General features: G+C 37.5%; 1 pseudogene; it reads right to left on the reverse strand.

Moving 5' to 3' along the window:
• LOC132130328 (pyruvate dehydrogenase (acetyl-transferring) kinase isozyme 3, mitochondrial-like) overlaps positions 1-6,622 on the reverse strand; it is a 53,618-nt pseudogene extending 46,996 nt beyond the window's left edge.
• Positions 6,623-9,801: the final 3,179 nt, after the last annotated feature.

Here is a 9,801-nt window from a genome sequence, read left to right on the forward strand (position 1 = left end):
AATGCATATCACAACGGTTAAGGAAAGCTCTACAATAGTCGGGTTCACCTGAGTAAGCCTCCGGAATCGGGAGGCGTGGTTCCGGCTGGGACGGGGCCTCCGATGGTGCTGGTGGAACAGGCGGTGTGAGTGGCGCAGTGGGAGCTCGTAATAGCTGGAACTGTTGGGTGAGCTCGGACACCTGCGTCACTAAAGCCTGAACCGCGCGACCAGTGTCGTTAAGAGTCCGCTCCTGGGAGTCCATCCTCCGAACACTGGCGCTGAGGAAAGCTTCGAGGGAGGAGGGTTGATTACTCGCTGCCTCCATGTTGGTCAGATCGTTCTGTGACGCTAACAATGGAGGACAGGAGGCAGATGCAAGTAAAGGTAGTTTATTGACAGAAGTATGATGGATGAATGCTGGTGAGTGACGCAGGAACCACGATGGCAGCACAGACAGGTGGGTAGGTGGTTGGAGTGCGTTGGTATCGATGGCGGTGATGGTAGATCGGTGATCGGCGGTGATTATCCGTGAATGACTGTGAATATCCGATGAAGACTGAAGCAGGACACAGAGCAAAGACAGGAACACAGGAGCACGAACAGACATCGACACGAGGACCTCAAACAACGATCTGACAAACAGGAGACGAAAGACAGGCCGTTAAATAGGCGGTGGAATGAGATGCACCTGCCGCTGATCAGGCGATCAGTGGCAACACCCACATGAACCAATCAACATGACATAACATGACTACAGCTGGAGACGGTGCATTCGCGAACCGTGACAGAGATATCATCACTTGGCTGAATAATTTCAACACCATCAACATCAATTCCATGTGACAGTATTAAATCTAGAGTATGATTTCGACAATGAGTAGGTCCTGAAACGTGTTGTCTAACACCAATAGAGTTCAGAATGTCTATAAATGCTGATCCCAATGCATCGTTTTCATTATCAACATGGATATTAAAATCACCAACTATTAAAACTTTATCTGCAGCCAGAACTAACTCGGATGTAAAATCACCAAACTCTTTAATAAAGTCTGTATGGTGCCCTGGTGGCCTGTATACAGTAGCCAGTACAAACATAACAGGGGATTTATCATTAACATTTGTTTCTCTGGATAATGTTATATGAAGCACCATTACTTCAAACGAGTTATACTTGAAGCCTGCCCTCTGAGAAATCCTGAAAACGTTGTTATAAATTGAAGCAACACCTCCACCTTTGCCTTTTAGACGTGGCTCATGTTTATAACAGTAATCTTGGGGGGTGGACTCATTTAAAATAATGTAATCATCAGGTTTTAGCCAGGTTTCTGTCAAACAGAGTACATCTATATTATGATCAGTGATCATATTATTTACAAAAAGTGTTTTCGTAGAAAGGGATCTGATATTCAATAAGCCAAGCTTTATCATTTGTTTATCCATATTGCTTCTGTTTTTTATTTGTTGAACCTCAATTAAATTGTTAATCTTAACTTGGTTTGGACGTTTTTTGTTTTTTCTAGTTCGGGGAACAGACACAGTCTCTATAGTGTGATATCTAGGTGAAAAAATCTCTATGTGCTGAGAATTAACTGACCTCTGTGACGTGAGGCAGCTAGCAGACGGTCGGTTTAACCAGTCTGTCTGCTTCCTGACCTGGGCCCCAGTTAGTCAAGTATAAACACTAAGACTATTTGCCATATTTCTAGAGAGAAGAGTGGCGCCACCCCAGGAGGGATGAAGACCATCTCTTTTAAACAGGTCAGGTCTGCCCCAAAAGCTCGTCCAATTGTCTATGAAACCTATGTTATTCTGTGGGCACCACTTAGACATCCAGCCATTGAGTGATGACAATCTGCTATGCATCTCATCACCACGGTAAGCAGGGAGGGGACCAGAGCATATTACAGTGTCTGACATCGTGCTTGCAAGTTCACACACCTATTTAATGTTATTTTTAGTGATCTCCGACTGGCGAAGTCGAACATCATTAGCGCCGGCATGAATAACAATCTTACTGTATTTACGTTTAGCATTAGCCAGCACTTTTAAATTTGCCAAGATGTCAGGCGCTCTGGCTCCCGGTAAACATTTGACTATGGTGGCTGGTGTCTCTATATTCACGTTCCGTACAATAGAATCACCAATAACTAGAGCACTTTCATCAGGTTTCTCAGTGGGTGCATCACTGAGTGGGGAGAACCTGTTTAATGTTTTGATCGGAACAGAAGAGCGGTGTTTTGACCCACGACTACGCTGCCTCACCGTCACCCAGTTGCCCTGCTGCTGGGGCTCTGTTTCCGGAACCGAACAATGTACAGGAATCCCTGAGCTAGAGGCATCCAAAGCCGTATCTAGAGCCCTAACATTCTTACTGTCCTCAATTAAAGTTTGGATGCGTGTCTCTAATTCTGAAATCTTCTCTGTCAGCCTAACTATTTCCCTGCATTTATCACATGTGAATCCCTCATCAGCGACAGAGATAGATAAACTGTACATGTGGCAAGAGGTGCAAGTAACAATGACGGGAGAAGCCATTACTCACCGTGCTTGATGAAATATTCTTGCTGCGGTTGTTTGATGAACTTGTAAAAAACTGGAGCGAGGGAGAGGAGAAAAGAAAACAGCGATAGGTTCGAATGAAAACGCTAATGACAAGCTAACGAGTGCTAACGCTTTGCAGGTGTACTGCACTCACGGATATAAAATAAAAGTGAACGATCAAAATTAATCTGATAAGATTGATCGATAATATCAGAAATATGGTGTGAATTAAGTTATATTTTACCACTTTAAAAAACAGAGAGTGATAGTAAGATAGAGATTCTAGAGAAAAAATTAACTAAAAACAGCTACACCCAGGTACGATTAGCTACAGAAGGCCAACAGGAAGTAGAGAAAACACTGTCCAACAGCGACCAAGCACTAAATACAGATTTTTCAAGCCAAGTATCGCTAAACTTGCACTTCCCCATAGCTGAATAAAATCCGTTTATACATCTGTCTGTGGTATCCAAGAGACTCGCGCCAATAACATGAAAGCTCAAAGCTGATTGGTTGTTGCATATTGGTCTACTTTGTAGTCGTAATACAGCCGATTATATTTGGACTAGCGAAATAAGGAACTACAACACCACGGATGAAATAAAAAAAACATTCCAAAGCGCTGCGGGAGCGTTTCAATGAGATTTACATGGACGTAGGAAAATTAAGACCTGTTTAAAATGATTTAAGACCTAGAACACAATACTATAGCAAATTTAAGACTTTTTAAGGCCTCAGTCTCACAGTTTAATTCCCCCATCTTTAGTTCAGGTGCTGTCATGTAGTACTGCTCACAGAGCATCTTTGCTGTCTCATATGCCTCTGAGATAATAGATCAGAATCTTCCGAACTATGTTTATTTTATGTATCTATGAATTTTAGGTATGTTTTTCTCACCTCTCACCACCTCAGCCACATTGCAGGCTGGGTCGATGTGTTTTGGTTGTGCAAGACAAGTGGCGTCAACAAACAGAAGAGCTACAACAACATAGAGACCGGTGTACTGCTGTACTTTAGTGTTCCGAGACAAAAATAAAGACATGACATTAAGTTATATGTAGTCTGAGTGACGAATATTTCAGGCAGGCCACCTAAAGTCACCTTCAGTTATGTTGCAGAAACACTGGTTAAGACCCAGTCAGTCAATAGTCTGTCACACAGACACTTGCTTCTAGCTAGACACCAGACATTTTTAAAATTTAAATTGTCACACAGCTACTCACTTTCATCACAAACACTCACACAGCCAGCTTTCAAACAGATGAAAGGATTTGTTCCCCACCGAATTTCACTTCAGATTCAGTTTAGTGATCTTGAATTCACCGCATTCGACCAGTATAAGCAGCTTGATTGGAAGTGACTTCAGAACAATACAGTCAAGATCAGCCCTCCCTACATGAAGGAGTGTGACATCAGTAAGATCAAGCATTTTGACCACACCTAGATATACACTGTAAAAAGTAATTTGTTAAGCATGAATAATTTACACAATTGCTTTGTTTTACAGCTGTTGTTTTTATTTTCCAATTTTATTTGCTGTCTTGTGTCAGAAGTAGCACAACAAAAAGAGCAAATAAAATGATTATTGTTACAATTAATACAAATAAATGATATTGAATTGTTACCATTGTTGTGATTCATGTGCTGAATGTTGAAGACCGTGTGTGACTTCAGCATATTACCACAAATATGAAAGAATTATATCAACCCAATAAAAAGCTATTCAAGGTATTCATGAAAAAAACAATGAAGTTATAAAAGATCATTAATAATGACAAAACAATACACTAATGATTTAATTTGAATATAGATCACTTTCTAAAACAATCTATTTATAACTTTCTTTCTTTGAAGTCAAATAACTACAATTCCATGTTGCATTGCTGCAGTAATAGGAAGAAAATTAAATAATACAAATTAAGTTCCAAGTGCCCAACCAAATAGAACACTAATCACTGTAATGATGAGTAAAAAAAAAAAAAAAAAAAAAAAAAAACAATTTAGGAAAATCAACATCCCTTTATAAAGTCAGCTTATATGATGTTCTCTCAAATATTTCAGTCGTATTGAAAATTCAACATTCAACATTACTTGAGATGAGTGAATGCAAGTAGTGAAAGATAACTGTAGACATTGAGGAAATAAATGAAAAGTCTATTAAGACTTTTCTTTTCGGCTCCTTCTGTTGTTATGTTGCACATTAGCAGCAAATTAGTGCACTGCTGCCTCTCACTGGTTTATTTTATGTCATTGGTTCCTTTGTGGCAACTTGAATATTTTAAGTAAGTTTCACTCAAAACAGTAAGTAATTGTTTTATTTTCTTTGAAAGTAGCTGTAACTTAATAAAACCTGGTAACTATAACAACTAAGATAACTTAATATATCTAAGTAAGGTAAACTATTGGACTTTACAGTTACAATGGAAACAGACCTTTAATCCAACAAACTAGATGCTCTTAAGTACTGTTTAACAAAGTTGTTTAACTATTGCATCCACCTGAAAGTTTATTTGTAAAAATTAGTTATGTTTGCTCACTTTTCTTAAGAAGATTCAGTGATTACTTTTTATAGTGCTCCGTTCATCTGAATGTGGTTTCATAAGCTGAGCTAAGTTTTCCTTTTATACTTCTCATACTAAAAGTTAACAGGTTATTTACAACATGTTTTTTTCTAAGTCTTTACTGAAACATATATTGTGTATCTTTGGAACATTCTTGTTGTTTGGCTAGTCTGTTTTTAGGAAATGTGCTGATGATCAATATGTATAATAAACTGAGCATCATTCTTGTCAATCTGACGCTTTAGGGCAAAGCCTGCAGTCAAAATAATGTTCAGGACCTCTACAATAATTTTTAATCAAACAGAGTGGTAACTGAACTTAACATTTATCAAACAGGAATGTGATGTCACTCACTGTGCTGGTTGATGAGCTTGTGGAAAGAAATGCGATTGGTGTAGAAGTGGTCAAGGAAGGACTGCGCATTGCTGCTGATGAAGGGGTCAAAGCCAAACTTCTCTTTGTATTCGATGACACCCTGTGCCATAGTGGGCACCACCTCATTGTGTCCGTTACAAATCTTAATCAGGCTCTCTAGGAAACTGAAGTCCACAATAATAAGTTGTTTACGACTGTACTTCAATTGTTAAGACAAAATCAGGTTAGAACTGTTATACCAAATTATGCAGCAAACATCCATATTCAGTATAAATTCACATTTAAAGGAATAGTTAACCCAAAAATGAAGATTGCTAAAAATGTTGGATGCTTAATTATGGATTTGTTTATTACAAACAAACAGCTTTTCACACAGCAATACATTAACTGAGAGACTGGAGTCGTGTGGATTGTTGTGATGCTTAATTTAACCTCATTGAACTCTCATTCTGATGGCAACCATTCACTCCAGAGGATCCAAAGGTGGGCAAGCAATGCAATGCTAAATTTCTCCAGATCTGTTCTGATTAACAAATAGATTTATCAAATAAATCTTGGATGCTCTGAGGGTCATTGAATTTTTTGCAAATGTTCATTTTTGGGTGAACTATTTCTTTAAGTCCCCATCAAGTGAGATAGTAGAAAATTATTTTGGATTTTCCCTGGCAAAATTGGACAGAAGCAAAAAAGGCTGCAGACTCACTCATTAAGGGTGTGGGTATCTTCTGGACTTCTTGTCTCATATTCTAACAGCTCTTCAAGTCTTTGGCTGTCCCTGATACCACAGAAGAAGAAAAAACATGCATTAAAAAGTGACATACAGTAATACAAGATTATATTAAAGTTTTTATACAAAACTTTAATAAGTCTCTTCTCTGCTGGTTATTGGCTACTCTGTTATTCCTCTCATACCCTCTAGGTGGCATATGTGAATTATTTTCCAAACCTAAACACTGCACGTGCTTTTCAAAAGCACTTTGGGATTAGCATTCTAAGAATGCACTACTCTTAGCATTTAACCAGTTAGCAGCATGTATACTCTGCATAGTATGCACTAAATATCTAGATTTGCGAAAATGAAGTACAATGTGTCCACTGCACTAATTTAAAGGGCTCAGTCTTTTCCAGTCTGAGCCACAGTTTTTAAAATCTGATTAGACTGCCAAAATCTAAAACACTGCTTACAAAAGTCAATACACTTTTTCTTTTCTTTTTTTACGATGATCTCTGGATGCCACTAACTTCATAACAATGTTGCATGCTACAATGTACTCTCTGTGGTCATTAAAAATCCCAGTATGTCTTTCGAAAAGGAGTAGAGGTGTGACCTCGGCATCCTGGCTAAATTCGCCCATTGGCCTCTCATGGCCTACTAACAATCCCCATATCCGTTGATTGGCTTCATCACTCTGTCTCCTCTCCACCCGTAAGTTGGTGTGTGGTGGGTGTTCTGTTCTGTCATGGAATAGTTAAGTCACCTTCACACAGTGCTTTGTACTGATTGTTTCAAAGCAACTTTACTGTGTTAAATAGGAAAGTAACAATCAATGATGCAAACTTCAAATAGGAAGCAAATGCAATTTCTGCTGTTAAGCAGCTCTCATAGCGCAAAAAGTTCAGTGTTGATTCAGTTCAGTTCAATAACTATAGCATTCATAAATCATGAAACAAGTTCAATTCAATGATAAGCACCTATAAAAGAAGACAGCTTGAGTCATTTTGAGTCAGTTTAATGTTGATTAAATTAAATTCAACATAGAGCAGATGTTGCAAAATGCATCAATTATGAACAAACAGAATTAATTTATAAAGCAGCTCTACTGAAGACAGCACAGTCATTATTCAGATCAATTCAGATCAAGTTTTCTTCTCATTCGAAAGAGTCAGTGCAGCCAAATGAATATTAAATGTTGTTTTGACCCAACTTAGCAAGTAAAAACAATTTTTTTTCACAAAATAGTGTGTTGTACTCCAGGGCCCATATTCTTAAAGCTTCTAAGAATCCTTTCAGAGAGCTCTATTTAAAAATTTCTAACTAGGAATCTTACAAGTGATTCAGGACCAATTCTGACAGCAACCCAGAGCAAGGAAAAGACAAAAATGTTCATCTTAGTGAGAAGGCGGGACTGACCCTGTTGCTAGATATGACACATTCTTTTGAAGACTTTGACTGTTTGTCCAAGAAGAAAAAATAAGAGCACTGTTAATTAGGATCCTATTTTACCCTAATCACTTATACACACACACAGACACAGGCGCACACACAGTGCTTGACAAATGTATTAAACCACCTGTCATAAAGAGAGAAAACAAATATTTTAGGAATCTGTCAAAAACTTTTTTTTAAAAACTAAAAATTTGTGTTGTTATTTATTAGGCAAATGATCTAAAACAACATGATGTTATTCACACTTAATAACAACAACAGCAAATGTATTTTGTATGGCTCCCTTTGCCCTTTACAACAGCTTGCATTCTTGCTTGTATTGTCTTTATTCACATTAACACAGTCTCTGTTGTTATTTCCTTTAAAATAGTCTCTAGTTGTTCCCAAAGCCTTGCTTTTGATGAAACGTTTTTTGTGATCTATCTTTGAATCCATTTAATCCATAAAAATAGTTATATTTTAGCATTAGAAACACTACTGTGACAATATGTTTAAAAATTTCTAACTAGGAATCTTACAAGTGATTCAGGACCAATTCTGACAGCAACCCAGAGCAAGGAAAAGACAAAAATGTTCATCTTAGTGAGAAGGCAGGACTGACCCTGTTGCTAGATATGACACATTCTTTTGAAGACTTTGACTGTTTGTCCAAGAAGAAAAAATAAGAGCACTGTTAATTAGGATCCTATTTTACCCTAATCACTTATACACACACACAGACACAGGCGCACACACAGTGCTTGACAAATGTATTAAACCACCTGTCATAAAGAGAGTAAACAAATATTTTAGGAATCTGTCAAAAACTTTTTTTTAAAAACTAAAAATTTGTGTTGTTATTTATTAGGTAAATGATCTAAAACAACATGATGTTATTCACACTTAATAACAACAACAGCAAATGTATTTTGTATGGCTCCCTTTGCCCTTTACAACAGCTTGCATTCTTGCTTGTATTGTCTTTATTCACATTAACACAGTCTCTGTTGTTATTTCCTTTAAAATAGTCTCTAGTTGTTCCCAAAGCCTTGCTTTTGATGAAACGTTTTTTGTGATCTATCTTTGAATCCATTTAATCCATAAAAATAGTTATATTTTAGCATTAGAAACACTACTGTGACAATATGTTGTTGTGTCTCTAATATAATCGTCACAAACATAATACCTGCTTTATCTAATCTGTTTTAAGTCCCTGTTGTCCCTTGTCTGCAATAGATTTCTTCTCTCTCTTCGTCTTTCGGCCATTTTCTCCTCTGCTAATGAAACTATTAAGCCTCTTAAAAGTCCTCTTTCCCACCCCTAGAACTTTTTGACCTTAAGAGCTCTTTTAAAAGTGATGTTCAAATGAGAACATATCACTGTGTACATACAGAATTATTAGTTAATAGAGTAGAAGTAATAGAGTACAAAGATTTACTAATAAAGTTCCTGTATTGTAAAGTAAGTCACATTTGTAGCACATTCAAGTGTAGATTTGATGTTAACTAATCTTTGTATGTAAACATGTAAGGTTAAACCTTACATGAAACATATATTGGTTACATACATATTTTAAGCCTATTACATTAATCCCAATACTGCATAAGTATCCTCCATAGTAGTTAAGAACGTTACATTAGAGGTGATAACTATGGGCAGTCTATAGAACACACTGATATCTGCAATGTGTAATTACACAGTAAAAAGAGAGATAGAAGAATATGTATCAGCTGCTATTCAGAAAGTTGATAGCCAGTTGAGCTGTTTGTAAACAGGTAGGATCAGTAACATTAGATATTCTCCATTGTGATGTCTGATGGCAGCAAACAAATCATACTTGCATGCTTTTGCATTTCATAATAGTGAGCACAAAATACACACATAATTATATATATTCATAATTAATTATATATAATCTTGGCATTATCTTGATGAGCTTCAAGAGGTAGTCACCTGAAATGGTCTTCCAACAGTCTTGAAGGAGTTCCCCGAGAGATGCTTAGCACTTGTTGGCCCTTTTGCCTTCTGTCTGCGGTCCAGCTCACCCCTAAACCATCTCGATTGGGTTCAGGTCCGGTGACTGTGGAGGCCAGATCATCTGGCGCAGCACCCCATCACTCTCCTTCTTGGTCAAATAGCCCTTGATGCCTTCAGTGTGACTCTACAATTTTCATAGTCATGAAAATAAAGAAAACT

This window comes from Carassius carassius, chromosome 47 (genome assembly GCF_963082965.1).
Source record: "Carassius carassius chromosome 47, fCarCar2.1, whole genome shotgun sequence".
Lineage (NCBI taxonomy): Eukaryota > Metazoa > Chordata > Actinopteri > Cypriniformes > Cyprinidae > Carassius > Carassius carassius.